General features: G+C 41.5%; 1 protein-coding gene across 6 annotated transcripts in view; it reads left to right on the top strand.

Annotated features, from left to right (window-relative positions):
• The window catches only part of bcam (basal cell adhesion molecule (Lutheran blood group)), a 68,117-nt gene that overhangs the window by 25,246 nt on the left and 27,449 nt on the right, over nt 1-15,422 (top strand). The window lies entirely within an intron of this gene.

The raw sequence follows: 15,422 nt of genomic DNA, 5'->3' as shown, positions 1-15,422 counted from the left end.
TTGCAGTGATAACAGGAAAATAATTCAATGATGAAAAATGAGGGTTAATTTCGGCTGTAGAGCACTTTTAAAAGAAAATAGTTGTTCAGCAATAAACATAAAATATATTGTTACTTTACTTACACTACCATTCAAAAGTTTGGGATCAATGAGAACTTTTTTTCCCCTATTTTATTTTTTATAAATTCTAATAGCATCACATTTCTTTTTTTATATATATATAAATGCTGCCTTGGTGTGCAAAACACATAAAAAAAAATCTTCCAAAAAACAGTATTGTGCAATCAATATCTTTAAATCAATAGTTGTGTGTTTTTCATCGGATTATCTAATTTTAAAATGCTTTATACACAATTGCAGGTTATTCCCTCATTAAAGATGTGAAGTACACTTAGTATTTTTTCTTTTATACATTTATTTTTGGTCAACTCTAAACATTTTTTTTTAAATTTCCAATTAGAAAAATGACAATATATTTCAACAAATTTCTCATCTATTTCTATGTTTTTAATTTGTGAATAATTGTATAAAAATACGCAATTAGCCAAACATCAGTAATTTTATAAATAAAATAATTAACAATAATTAAATCATTTCAATTATTTGTATATGAAGGGATTTCAGGAGAAATGAATACTTCCATGAGAGATATAATTGACATGGATATCTGGAACCTCAGTGGACATATTTGCAGCATTATGGGTTAATGTTTATTTTTATTCCTCAGAAACACATTTCCTGCTGGAACAAAGCTCTGTTGATTGAGCCAGGATAACCCCTTTTCCTTCTGGTTATCTACACCCTAAACTGTCTGCTCAATATTTATAAATGCAATTTACAATCATCCCTCCTAGAAAAACATGCTGCACAAAGGGAATGTTGGGACACAGCAAGAGAGAGATGGAGTAGAGAAGTGGCTCTGGATGGAGAGAGCGCGAGTGAGCGAGAGAGAGAGAGTGAAGGGGCAGCGCTCGCTGTCCTAACCCTTTTAGCGAGATTAACTCGAGCCGTAATGTCTCTCTCACATGGCCCTACTATTTATCTTCTGAGCTCTCTCTTTCTCTCTTTCTTTTTTCCTTATCCTTCTATCTCAATAATGAGGTTGGGTGGTACGGCAGAGCCTGCATTGTGGATGCGGCAGCTGTAGGATTAAAACACACCAGCAGCATGGCAGCTCTCATGCAGTATCTGTCAGCACTAATACACCCCACACAACCCCTTCATCCACTCCCACCCCACTGCTGTCAATCAAGTTATTTTTTTACTGCTGCCTGCCTCCATTTTCAGTTTTTATTCCACCTCTTTCTCTCTTAGAGCTCTCCTATTTAAATCACTTCATTCTAGATGTCCATTACTGGCTGTTCCACCATTAACTGCCATCTAGCCCGACTGATTGCTCTGCCAAACAATGCATATATCTGGCTCCTGCTATAGATGCTCATTTTTTGCTCAAATAAATGGGTGAGTGCAGACAAGCACTCAATTGGAGCATTAAGACTCCTTCCATTTAGACATCTCTGTCTCTTTTTATATTTCTCCATTTGCATCCATCCATCTTTGGGGTTTTTGCACTCTCTGCTCTCAAATGTAACCGCCCAACCCCCAAAGAGTACCCCATCTCCCTCCCCAGTTTTCATTCTCACATTGGTCTCTACTCTGGGAGCCGAAGTTAGGAATACGGGGCTGTAATTGCACCGCCTGGGGGCCGTTGAGGTGATCGGGAGAGTGGGAGTTGTCCCTCAGCATTAAATATTAACTCTTTTTTTCATCTTTGCCTATTTGCTGACATGCCCTAATAAGAATCCCATCTCTTCAGTTTTGTCAATGTCATGTGAGGTTCATTCCAGTTCCTTAGAGGCGATTTCAAATCGAGTTTCCTGAAACAGGTAATTTGAAACTTTCGAGACGGGCCCTAATATTGCGCTCCGTCCCTTGTTGACCACAGAACGAACTCTGATCAGATTAAGTGACATACATCATGTATTCTGATATAATTTGTGTCATTTTGGCAAACAGATATGCTTCTATATTTAGTCTTGCAGTGCAAGGTTACATATCTTAGATTTGGATATTTTCCTCTTGTAGGAATTTTAAGTTACTAAGTAAAAAAAGAATAAAACATTAGCTGTGTTGGCTACAGAGGATATATTTTGTCTGAATTATTAATTCAGGATTTGCGGCATAACCTTCTTAGACAAAATGCACCAGCCTAACTAACCAGACTATAAATTATAGATGCAGAACAGTGTATTGGATAGCTTTTAATATATCCCCTACATAGATTTAGCATTGGATGATGAAGTGCATGCTTAATAACACCCATCTTTTATTAATTTATCATACAGATCATCATAATGTGATCTTCACATTGCTCTCATTTTATTTGTGTAAATGTGGTTTCCGATGTTTCTTTCCTCTTTCTCTCATGTTATGTGTAGTTGTTAGGGCTGGCCCTCAGATTGAATGTGTTTGACTCGTGATGCCATTGTCAGGGCGACAGCAATAGCGGGGTGGAATGCCAGCAGCACAAAAGACCAAGCGTGAACTGACCTTGTAGCCCACTTCCCACTGTTTATCCTCAGACATCAAGACACTGAGACTATTTACCTATTTATAGAAAAACTAGAGTGTCCTGGGTTTACTATATCATCGAGAGAGATAGAGAGAGGGCCTGGAAAATAATAATTTTGGTTAATTCGATAATAATAATAGTCAATACGAAATCATGGTTTTACTTTTCTAATGTGCTTCCTTTTATTGTAGTGTAGCAAGTCTAAAGACTGTTTATGTTCTATGTCAGGTGTGATCTAGGTGCATGTATTTTTTTTTGTTGTGGTTGTGTGGGGCTTTAAGGTGTATGCGCAGGTATGTGTGGGCAGGGTCTGGGGGAAAAAGGAGTTCCAGAAGTTTGAGGTACGCTGGACTGTGTGAGGCAAGAGCATCGGCCACACAGGTGCTCAAGTTAATAAAAGAGCTTTAAAACTGTTAAGTGAGTCTATAATTTTCTCCGATCGCTACAGTACAAAAAAAACCCCAATGTGTTTCGGCTCAAAATATCAAACATGTTTATGCCCTACGAAGGAATGGAATCAAATAGTCTGCGCTTATTATACACTATGCAATTTTTACTGCTGAAAATCTGTGGACTAGCTCTGACTTTCACTACTAGCGCCGACTCAAATTGGGGCAAAAATCTGTAGAAAAACTGTTGTGTGGTATATTCCAGCCTATTGGAAATCTTGTCATTTTTAATCAGCACATAATAACTTGCTCTTCTTCTGATTTTTTTCTTTTCTTCTAATGTAACTTAGGCCACATGGCCTATTAAGTAATGTTTACTAATAGCAAAATAGTTACTCAAGCAAGGTTTTAGCTCCATTTTGGCTCAAATTTCGTATGTAATGCCAAAGACTAACAGAATAACACAAGACGCGTCACTCGTATTGTTTGGAATCGGGAAAAGTGCAATGCTCAATATGCCAGAATAAGTCCCACCTTCTAAATAAGAGCCAATCGCCGATTGGTAAAGTCATCACATCACTGCAGCATGACGTTATAAGTTCCGGTTCCTATATAAACAGTGATAGGCGCGTTTCCACTGCGCATGCGCATCCAGCCTGAAAATGTTATTTTTCTGTCATGATTCGAGCATTTAGAAACTAAATTTATGAGACAGTTATACTCAGATTTCATTGGTGATTTCAAATATGAAATTTAATTGTAAGTGTGGCGAGCCCGACGAGGCCGAGGGCCATGAGAGAATGGCGCGAGGCCGGTGGCGTGATTGATAATGAGTGACACCTGCGCGACGCACCGGTCTCGTATCTCTCAAGGAGAAGCGGAATCATAAATGGAGGAGCGACAACAGTCAAGATCGAGAGAGGAACAGGCCTGGACTTATGTTGTGTTTTGTTTCATTATGTGACAGCAGTTGTCCGTGAGGGGCTAGTGTCTTTACTTTCGTTTTGTTGTTTGGTTATTTTACGTCATTAAAGTTGTTGATTGTTCGCCGGTTCCCACCTCCTTTTCACAACATCTAACCTCATTACGGTAAGCTTGGCTTAAGTTTTGGAGAATTTGATGTTTCCCCATTCAAAGAGATAGAAGCTGCACTTCGCATGCCCGAGAGGCGTTTTAAAGATGGCCGCCGAGTGAAATGACTTTGGCAATGCCGACTTTTCACAATCAAGCCAGTTCTCGACCAATATAGGACGAGATGGAAGTCATGCCTACATTTTTTTCCTCACTGAATTTTCTGCTTAAAGGTAAATTCAGTAGTTCTTTAGCTAGCGTTAACATTGCTGTTCTTTGCTTACTTTAAGTACAGATACCACAATAGTGTAAGACGCTGCACTGTCTTCTGTCAACGTTGAGCAGCAGCATTATTGTCTTTGAATTTTATGTAAATTAGACCGATACTAATGAGTTTTAGAGATTGGTGTACACAATAATTAATTTCCTTACCTGTCTAACGAAAAAACAAATTGGGCATCACTGCTCAGGAAGTTCTCCATCGTTATGTCCACCTTGTGTATGCCGTACCGATGTTTGCGCAGGTTTTTTGTGTTCTGCCTTCAGCCCTATTCTGCTTCTTCGACTCTGCAGATACTGATTCTCTTCTTTTGTCTGCTGCTAAATAAAATCTGTTTCACTGTTTGATTTTTGCTCTTCACCTAATTTTGCATCAGGTTTAAGTCTATAGAGGTGGTGTATCAATGAGCTTGAGAAGTCTCTCAGTTATTTAGTGAAACATGGTGGGTCACGTCATTTCAACATGGTGATACATTGAGGGGAATGACCCACATCATACATAATTTAAACACTTTTGAAAGGAAACCATTATAGTACAGTCTTATGTGACTGTACACCATTCAGATCTCTCTTCACTGAAACACAATTTATTTTTAAAATAGCAACACAATTTAAATTGGCACCAAACTACTGAATGCACTTTTAATTTGGAAATACACCACTTCACAGAGGTAAAATGGGTTTTAAACTGCAATTGACAGCAACTTTAACCAAGCAAAGGTGAGAAAAAGGAACAGAGAATGGAGGAGACTGCTGAGATTTGTATACCAGAGTCACTAAAGTGCAGAGAAGTGTGTAAGGCTAATGAATTATGTAAGGTATGGCTGAATGTTTAACAACCAATAGCATGCAATCATAACAACATGACTGTAATAATATACTATAACGTCATTTGTCACAAGTCCACGGTCCCAAAAGGAAAACAGTGAGATGCATGAGGCGGAGGAATGTAGCGCTCGGCAGGAGCCAAAATATAAATTCCCATGCTCTTTTGATGTCCTGTTTTAGTATAAGACTCTGACCACACATACAGACAGTCTGTAAATCTCAGTCAGTTAAGCCTAAACGCTTAAAGTAAATATTCAAGCCTTAGTCTTATGTCAGTAAAAGTGTAAGTGCAGTCTAACCAGGGAAAGACGTGCTTCAGATGTGACCACTTTCTGGTTTATGGCAGTCATGTGCTTAACTCAAACAAGAATTATCAATTAAGTTGAGTAAAGTGTATTGATCGTGAGGAATGTCTTCGTTTGATGACTGGCTCACACATGCACTTTACAAAATGTACCGAAATGCAAAACAAATGTTAAGAGGTTCTGACTAGGGTGACTCAATTCACACGGTTTCAATTTGTCTCAGTTTGTTGGTGTAATAGGTGACTGTAGGAGAAATGTCTGGCTATTCTAAGTGTTGATCAACCTATGGACTAAAAAAAGTTTAGTTATTCAATTTTCCATTCTGTCTTTTTGCTTTTGGCAATTTCTCATCCCCAGTTTCAGTTCTCATTCTTTTTCTCTTTCTCTCTCTTGCTACAGTACGTGTCTGTCTTATTCTGCTCACCCTGATCTCTTCTCTTTGCCTTGTGACTGAGGGTTTGTGTGCCAGTGTGTGTGTCAAAGTCAATGAGAGAGCCAGCAGCTGCTGTTGGTGCTCTTGCACCTGTTCTCGTCTCATCATGGCAGTGATGACTGATGTCAGGCCTTACAGGGACCCATCATGCCCCTCTCCACCCTCCACATCCATGAAACACACACACACACACACACACACACACACACACACACACACACACACACACACACACACACACACACACACACACACACACACACACACACACACACACACAAACTCACAGACACTCTTTATCTGCAGTTTACTCATTTTGTATTTGGCAGCTTATTTGGAGATGTCAGGAAGGAAGTTCTAGATTTCCCACCTACTTCCTGTTCTGAAGCAGCTGTTTTTAGTGTTTTGTGTTTAGCTTTAATTTTCCTGAGGTCTTGTGAGTCTTTAGTCTGCATGGTTTCTTGAATTGTTGAAGAAACTACTGGCCACTAGTTAAAGTGTCAAGCTCTAAGGTTACCACAAAAAGAAAAGCATCAAAGCAATGTTATTTTAGTATTAATTATGTACTGCTATTTTTATTAATATTTTGAATAAGCGATTATTTTATTTTCAGTTTTCAATTCAATTTTAGTTTAAGTTTTCTGATTTGCTTGTCATTTTGACTATTTTAACTCTATTTTCATTTCAGTTTTAGTCATTTAGCACTTATTTATTTCAGTGAGTTGCCAAGGGATTTAAAAGTGGAAGTTTGTTTTTCCATCAAATAATTATATCAGCTTTATTTCAATGAACAAAAACAATGTCGTATTTTTGCCTAAAAGTGGTTCATATGGCTTGTACACTATATTCTAAGTCTTGTGAATGCATACAATAACTTTTTGTGTCAAAAGGATTGAAATTTAAGTCTTGACATCTGCTGTCAGCATCGGCAGTAGTGAATGTCATCCAGCTGTAACTACTGACATTGAGGCAGCACTGATACTTTCTCTTCCCACTCACTGCTGTTTCCCCAATGGCAGTTCTGCTACCCTGTTGCCATAGCAATAATGTTCAGCACAACATAATCGCTGAAAATTACAGCTCTGAATGAAAATCAGCAAGGTTAACACTTTTTCTGTTTGTGTACTGTATGTGTGGGTGGATATTTTCTCATGAATATTCATGTTGTTTGTGTCTGAATGCATTTCAGTTTATAACATTTACATATAAGAATCTGTTTGCTTGGGTTAGTATGCAGAATCCATACTTGAGGGTCTAAAAAAAACTTCTTAAAGAGGTTAAAGTTAATTAAAATTCTATATGCGTTAAAGTATACTTTTGCTTTTAGGCCTGTAAGCAATTATTAATGCAGTTTTAAGTTAGACCAGAACTCATTTGAGAACATATGTTTTGCATGAATCTCTGTACATTTTGAACAAGAAAAACCAACAACAAGAAAAACTGTTGTCCAGTGGTCTGAGAAAAATAAAGAAATGTTTAAATCATAATAAATTCTCTGAAGTTTTTCTATGAAAAGCCTATGATAATCTCTTATGCAGTTTCTCAAGTGAATTTATCCTATTTTATGTTAACCAGAAAACAAAAAACGAGTTGCCCCAGTGACTGATTTCAGCTGTATTCGCTGGTTGTGTCAGATGCACAGGCAGTTTTCACAGAACCTTCTGAATAAATGAATTTAGCTGTGCTCACCCACTGTCACATGCAGTTAGACAGACATTTCCATCCATTCAGTCTGTTCTGAACAGGATTTGCTTCAGGAGGTTATTTTCCGGACTGGATATAATAAAGGTAGTCAGAATAAAATGAAAAGCGTGAAAGGTCAAGTTTTATTTTAATAATAAAAAGTAAACAAAGTGGCCCAGCAGATATAGAAATGCAGAATAAAGATACTTTCTGAGCACTGTTAGATTATCATCTTGTTTTTTCTATTTTTCACTGCAGATTGTGGGCAGCAATGGTTTAAATGACTTTTTACCGACAATAAGATCAGCCACAGGGGTCTTTAGAAGGTTGTTGGGTTTGTTTCCTACCACAAATACACACACCACATCTCAAATGCACTCTCATGAGACACTATTCTCTCTCACAGTTTATAACCTCTGTGCAGCATCCAAACACACTAACAAACTAGTCTATTGATTATTCAGTTTCAGTTTTTCAGTGAACAACAATTAACTATAGCTTTAAGGAGTGAGATGTTTTTTGATCTAAGGCCATTTTGAAATGATGAAGGGATAAGATTTGCGAGGCAACTGTTGCAAGCCGGACTCAAACTTGTGAGCTCCAATTGAAACACATGCAGTTACTGCACACCTGTTGCTTAAGCCCTCAGAGAAGAGACAGATGATGTACCTGTGACATGGTGGTAATGGAAAATTGAGTTTACATTTGAAGCTGTTGGCCATGAGGGAGTGATCACCTTTCCACCACATATCAACCCATATGTGTGTGCGGGCCTGCAAAAGTGTACAGTATGTCCGCCCAGTGGAAAAGTACTGTATACACATCATTCATCTGTATAATACATCAGTCCCTCTGTGTGTGCATGTGTTGGCACCAGCCAGAACATTAAAAAAGGAGGTTATAAAATAGAGGGAAGGGCACATTGTTAGATTAAAAACGGCAATGTGTCTGCCCACTGTTACATATACAACTTATCATACTTTATAGTACAATTTGCTCTTTTTGTGAATGTTATTGCTATTTGCACTTGGTGTAAACAGATTTTGTTGCTTTTGTACACTTGGTAGAAACATAATAATTTACACTGTAAATAACCTCTGCCTTAAATATATATTATGAAAGAATATGTCGACATGAAAAAGAAATTGCGATTGAGGGGGAGGGATATTAATGTTTTATATTAAAGATTAGTGTCACATGCCTGTCCTGTCTTGTGTTGCACATGGGTGTTTGTTATGTTGTGCCATGTGCTGTTGTGATTGTTGATCCCTCCCCCTCGTTACCTGATTAGTGTTTGAGTTGTTCCACCTGTCCCCTCTTTATTTGTTCCCTTTTTAAGTCTCCTCTTGGATGCAGTCTTTGTCGGTTCGTTGTCATACGTCTTCCAAGTTCCTTGTTGATGTTCTTATGTTCAGAGTCAGTGTTGGTTTCATGTTCATTTATTATGTTTTCCCCCTCGTGGGTTGTTGATTTGTGTTTGTACAGTTTTTGTTATTAAATCCTCCTTGTTTTTGCACTTGAGTTCTCTTCCCATTTTTGTATGTGTTGCGTGACAGAACGAACCGACCCTTTGAGAACTCAGCAGCATGGAGGATTTTTGCTGGAGGTATATGGATGACGACGACTTGGATTGCCCAGATTACTTCATTTCCAGATTTGGATCAACCCAATTCTCTCCAATCGGCGGTGTCAGAAGGACTCCGCCAAACCTGGGTTCCAGCGGGGGGTTTTCGGACTTCTCTTCCCCAGCCAAGGAGCGGGGGAGGAGAGATTTTCGGGGGACCCGCCAGGTAATTTTTCGTGGGACCCGGGGAGGTTGTAAAGGAGGAGGAGGTGGTCGAGAGGAGGGTCAACATCACTCTCCATCCTGGCCCCCCTTCGATCCTGGACCGGTGGAAGGCAGTTCTGGGCCGGCTTCTCGCCGTCATGGACGGAGGAGGAGACGCCCGTCTGCCCAGCGAGAGACCGCTCGCGTCCCGTCTGCCCAGCGAGAGACCGCTCGCGCCCCGTCTGCCCAGCGAGAGACAGCTCGCGTCCCGTCTGCCCAGCGAGAGACCGCTCGCGTCCCGTCTGCCCAGCGAGAGACCGCTCGCGTCCCGTCTGCCCAGCGAGAGACCGCTCGCGTCCCGTCTGCCCAGCGAGAGACCGCTCGCGTCCCGTCTGCCCAGCGAGAGACCGCTCGCGTCCCGTCTGCCCAGCGAGAGACCGCTCGCGTCCCGTCTGCCCAGCGAGAGACCGCTCGCGTCCCGTCTGCCCAGCGAGAGACCGCTCGCGTCCCGTCTGCCCAGCGAGAGACCGCTCGCGTCCCGTCTGCCCAGCGAGAGACCGCTCGCGTCCCGTCTGCCCAGCGAGAGACCGCTCGCGTCCCGTCTGCCCAGCGAGAGACCGCTCGCGTCCCGTCTGTCCAGTCTGAGACCGAGCCAGAGATTCCCTTTGGCGTTGCCGCCAAAGTTGTGACGGACTATCTGGAGCGTCTGACTCGGATCTTGGAGAGGCCGGTCTCTGCTATGCCTGTTCCTGAGCCGGAGGCAGAACCAGTGTCTGTTCCCGAAAGATCTGCTCCGCCCTGGCCGCCCGAGGGGTCTGCACCGCCCTGGCCGCCCGAGGGGTCTGCACCGCCCTGGCCACCCGAGGGGTCTGCTCCGCCCTGGCCACCCGAGGGGTCTGCTCCGCCCTGGCCACCCGAGGGGTCTTCACCGCCCTGGCCACCTGAAAGATCTGCTCCGCCCTGGCCGCCCGAGGGGTCTGCTCCGCCCTGGCCGCCCGAGGGGTCTGCTCCGCCCTGGCCGCCCGAGGGGTCTGCTCCGCCCTGGCCGCCCGAGGGGTCTTCACCGCCCTGGCCGCCCGAGGGGTCTTCACCGCCCTGGCCGCCCGAGGGGTCTTCACCGCCCTGGCCACCTGAAAGATCTGCTCCACCCTGGCCGCCCGAGGGGTCTGCACCGCCCTGGCCGCCCGTGGGCTCTTCGCCGCCCTGGCCGCCCGAGGGCTCTTCGCCGCCCTGGCCGCCCGAGGGCTCTTCGCCGCCCTGGCCGCCCGAGGGCTCTTCGCCGCCCTGGCCGCCCGAGGGCTCTTCGCCGCCCTGGCCGCCCGAGGGCTCTTCGCCGCCCTGGCCGCCCGAGGGCTCTTCGCCGCCCTGGCCGCCCGAGGGCTCTTCGCCGCCCTGGCCGCCCGAGGGCTCTTCGCCGCCCTGGCCGCCCGAGGGCTCTTCGCCGCCCTGGCCGCCCGAGGGCTCTTCGCCGCCCTGGCCGCCCGATGGACTATATGTTTCGCCTTGGCCGGCCGATGGACTATGTGTTTCTCCCTCACCGCCCTATGGACTCTGTGTTATTCCCTGTTCGTCTGATGGACTCTGCGTTTCTCCCTCACCGCCCTATGGACTCTCTGTTTCGCCCTGGCCGCCCGATGTCCCTGTCCCTCTCGTCCCTCCCGTCCCGCCCTTGTCTATCCCTTCAGTCCCTCCGATCAGTCCCTTCCGTTCCGTCCTGATGTTTCCTTCCTGCCCCGCCCTAGCCTGATGGAGCGTCTGGTAGCCGCTCCGTAGGGAGGGGGTTATGTCACATGCCTGTCCTGTCTTGTGTTGCACATGGGTGTTTGTTATGTTGTGCCATGTGCTGTTGTGATTGTTGATCCCTCCCCCTCGTTACCTGATTAGTGTTTGAGTTGTTCCACCTGTCCCCTCTTTATTTGTTCCCTTTTTAAGTCTCCTCTTGGATGCAGTCTTTGTCGGTTCGTTGTCATACGTCTTCCCAGTTCCTTGTTGATGTTCTTATGTTCAGAGTCAGTGTTGGTTTCATGTTCATTTATTATGTTTTCCCCCTCGTGGGTTGTTGATTTGTGTTTGTACAGTTTTTGTTATTAAATCCTCCTTGTTTTTGCACTTGAGTTCTCTTCCAATTTTTGTATGTGTTGCGTGACAATTAGAGGGCAAGTTAATTTAGAAAATAATGATGTGTGTGGATTAATCATTTATAATAAACACTGTAACATCCCATTCAACAAATACGAATAGTCAATTTCGATTTCATAGTGAATTTAAATAATTACGATTGACTGAACGATTCAATGATTCACTTATATGTCACTTCTTTCGTTCCCAAATGAATCAAATAGTTTGAATAAATGATTCAGTGAGTTTTATAAGCAATGCGTAGCGATGTATTGGAGACATTGGATGTTGAAGTGGAGAGGCAGCTGGCTCTTATCACAGCGGCATCTGTTCTCCCACTGTGTGTGCGCATGTGTGAGGGATAGTATTCAGCTAAAACTTTGGGGTAGAACTTCAGGGGTATAACAGTCTTTTACAGTGGCAGCTCTCCGTCTCTCTGAAGTTGACTGGCCCGTTTCTTTCTGTAACTGTCTCGCCAGCAATTGCCAATACTGAAATGATCCACCTGTCTCAAAACTCCCTTAAGTTTTCAGAATACAGTGTGCCGACCTGATGCGCTTCATAAATACTGAATGTGAGGGTGTGTGTGTCTGTGTGTCTGTGTATCTGTGTGTACGTACGGTCTCCTCCCAGTGTGAGTGTCTGTCGATGTGTCTGGTGCTCACAGCCAGAAAGTCTCCTGTCCATCTGCTTCTTTCGCCACTGATCACACATGCTGTCTTTCTTTCTTTAAATCCGATTATCTTTACCACTTGCTATGACTCGCACCCACCTGCACATGCCCTTGACCGCGCCCCATCCAGCCCCTGCTGAGGGGGAGATTGAACAGAGGAGGCACTAATTGCCCCTTAATTGCCCCTCTGTCTGTCCAGCTGCTCTCCTAGGCAGAAAAGAAGTAGTATTGATCAGAATGGAGTGAGAGTTTTAAACAGACATATTAAAGTGATAGTTCACATAAAAATTAAATGTCTTTCAGCATTTACTCACCTTCATGTGATTCCAAACCTGTATGGCTTTCTTCTTTGTAACAAAAAAATATAAAAAAGTTAGGACAACCAAAATGATAGGTTTTGAAGAATGAAAACACAGGTTTCCAAAGCATTCCTACCAACCCTTCCATGGGTCGTCTGCTGCTTTAAATGCTCAATCTCTTTAAAGCAGGATGGATTCTCATTGGCTGTCTATGTTTTACCATTCAGCTGGTAAAAAATAATTCTGAAAGTGATTCCAATTATATCACCTTTACACACACTCTTTTCTCTCAGTGGATATTACAAAACGGTAAATTTTGATAAAGTTTTTTGATAAATTACATCACCACTGCAAAGGCTGGCATTTGGGACAGGGCCAGATAGTAAGTGATGGAGGTGTATGAGGGAGTAAAATCAAGGGATAGTTAATCTGAGAAAGGATATGAAAAAGGAGTATTGTTTTTGAATGTCATATAGACTACAGAAGAAAACATTGTATGGTAGACAGAGAGACCTTTGACCCAGCTATAATGTACTGAGATCTGTGAAGCGTTCTGTCAATCACAAGATAAATGTCACACACACACACACACACACACACACACACACACACACACACACACACACACACACACACACACACACACACACACACACACACACACACACACACACACACACACACACACACACACACACACAATTTTGAGGCACTCTTAATTTTATTGACTTGTGTTGTCCATATCAGCCCATTTTATTTGTTGAGTGCTAATGCAGAACTCTTCAACTTCTGGATCTGACTGCTGTGCTTTGGTTCATGTGTTGTGCTGATTTAGTTTTAAAGGGAAAGTACAGTCTCTTTTTGTTTCCCTTTTTCTGTAGAGCTCAGTATGTGAAGTTGCTCTCTTATGAACTGTTTGTAATCCCTCAGACAGTGTGTACTGTATACTGTATACCAGGGGTCTCCAACAAGTCGCTCGCGAGCTACCAGTAGCTCGTGGCCTGATTGGAGGTAGCTCACCAAGGGGGCGTTCACATATCGCGTCTTTTGCGCGCTCAAGTTCGTTATTTCAAATGTAGGAAGCTCATAATTGAAGCGACGCGCTCATTTTTTTCAGGCGCAGCGAGATGAAAAATCCATTAGCTACTAAAACTTCTTTGTCATTGTGGAGAGCGCAGTGCATGGTTGCATAGCAACGACAGACGCCACGGGAAAATCGGACCGATTTTACTATTAATAATGAAAGATAAGCTAATGTGCATTGTGAACGTCAGCACTTTATCTTTTTTGACTCATTCTTTTTATAAAAATGATTTAAAGGCTGAAATATGTAAGCTTTTTATAAATCTTTTTTTGTCAAAGCTTTATTTGAACTTGTAGGCTACATGCTAGTAGATAGCATGTCGCAAGACACTCCTTTGAAATCTGGCCATCATTTTTAATGTTGTTATTTTGTTTATGTAAACAAAAAGTGCAAATGAATTCTTATATTTGTTATTTGCTGGTTTTCGACATAAACCTTGGTGAATTGATTTTATTGTGTAGTATTAGTACTTTTTGAACAGGATTCTGTGATAACCGTGATCATTTTGGTCACTTTAATCATGAAATGAAATTTTCATGCCATTTCATCTCTAGTTAAGATGCACTATAAAATCAACTATAATTATGTGTTTTTACAGTATAATATGCAAAGTACAATTTTCTTAAAAAAAAAAAATCTCTGATTCTGTTCTTTTCTCTGACATTTAAGGATGACATATATAGGCCTACAAAAACTCTTTTAGGTCTAAAACAGTTTAGATAGTTGTTAATATGAGAGTTATGACACATTATTTAAGAGATTTAAGTATTGTATTAACCTACATGAGTAGCTCTCGGCCACTATCTTTTAAAAAAAGTAGCTCTCAAATGAAAAAAGGTTGGAAACCCCTGCTGTTTACTGTACTGTGAGTGATCATGAGCTGTTTGTTTGGGTTCTGTGCTCCTGGTGGGAGTCATGAGAATCTGCTGGTGGGTGTGTTCATGTGTGGTGTCTATCAGCCAGAGGGATCTAGGGAAGAGGGAGGATCTTAGACGAGATTATTGTCTGTCTGGATGCCACACTACTCCTGTGATCTCTCTAAACAAGGCAACTCCATGGCCATTTTACATATACACAAGACAACTCTTAATCTGGGTTTCATTGAGTTTGGGAGTGTTTTGTAAAATCTAGTTATCTATTCTAGAGTTGTTTGTTTGTTTGTATTTGCTAAATGAACAAAAATATATATTTTTATTATATTTATTATTCTTGAGCAGCAAATCAGCATATTAGAATGATTTCTGAAGGATCATGTGACAATGAACACTGGAGTAATGATGCTGAAAATTCAGCATTGCCATCACAGGAATAAATTTCATTTTAAAATATATTCAAATAGAAAACAGTTATTTTAATATTATTTAGTTTATACTGTTTATAATGTTTATACTGTTTTGTTTTTTTACCTAAATAAATTGAGTAATATATATACAATAAAATAAATTTTGCCAATAAATTCAGCCTTACTGATAATTTTTTGTTAAACAAAACTTGTAAACCAAACCCCAATCTTTTGAACAGCTGTGAAACAATAAACATCAATTAGAAATTTTATAAGATTAAGATATTTAAATGGATTTATGGGATATGTGCTTATATATATATAAGAACAGCTAGGCTATATAACAAAAACCATTCATAATTTAAAATGGACAATTTGAAAAGATTCACTAAAATTAATGCAATTTCTACCAAATTTTGCTATTGAAGCTATTGAATTAGCATGGACAGATTTAAAATATCTTTCACAGCCCTCTCAAGCTGCATAACCAAAAAAAAAACAAAAAACATTTTTTTTAAGCAAACTTAATGGAAAAATTCAAAACGCATTCAAATATTTTAAATATTCATGATGTTACTTAGTTTTACATTGCCTTCAAAGTCATTTTAAATATATTGTGGATTATAAAATATATCGCC

Source organism: Siphateles boraxobius, unplaced genomic scaffold, assembly GCF_051911475.1.
Source record: "Siphateles boraxobius isolate OS27281-9 unplaced genomic scaffold, OSU_SipBor_1 12, whole genome shotgun sequence".
Lineage (NCBI taxonomy): Eukaryota > Metazoa > Chordata > Actinopteri > Cypriniformes > Leuciscidae > Siphateles > Siphateles boraxobius.
The sequence above is the reverse complement of the archived record's forward strand: the minus strand, read 5'-3'. Positions and strand labels throughout refer to the sequence as shown.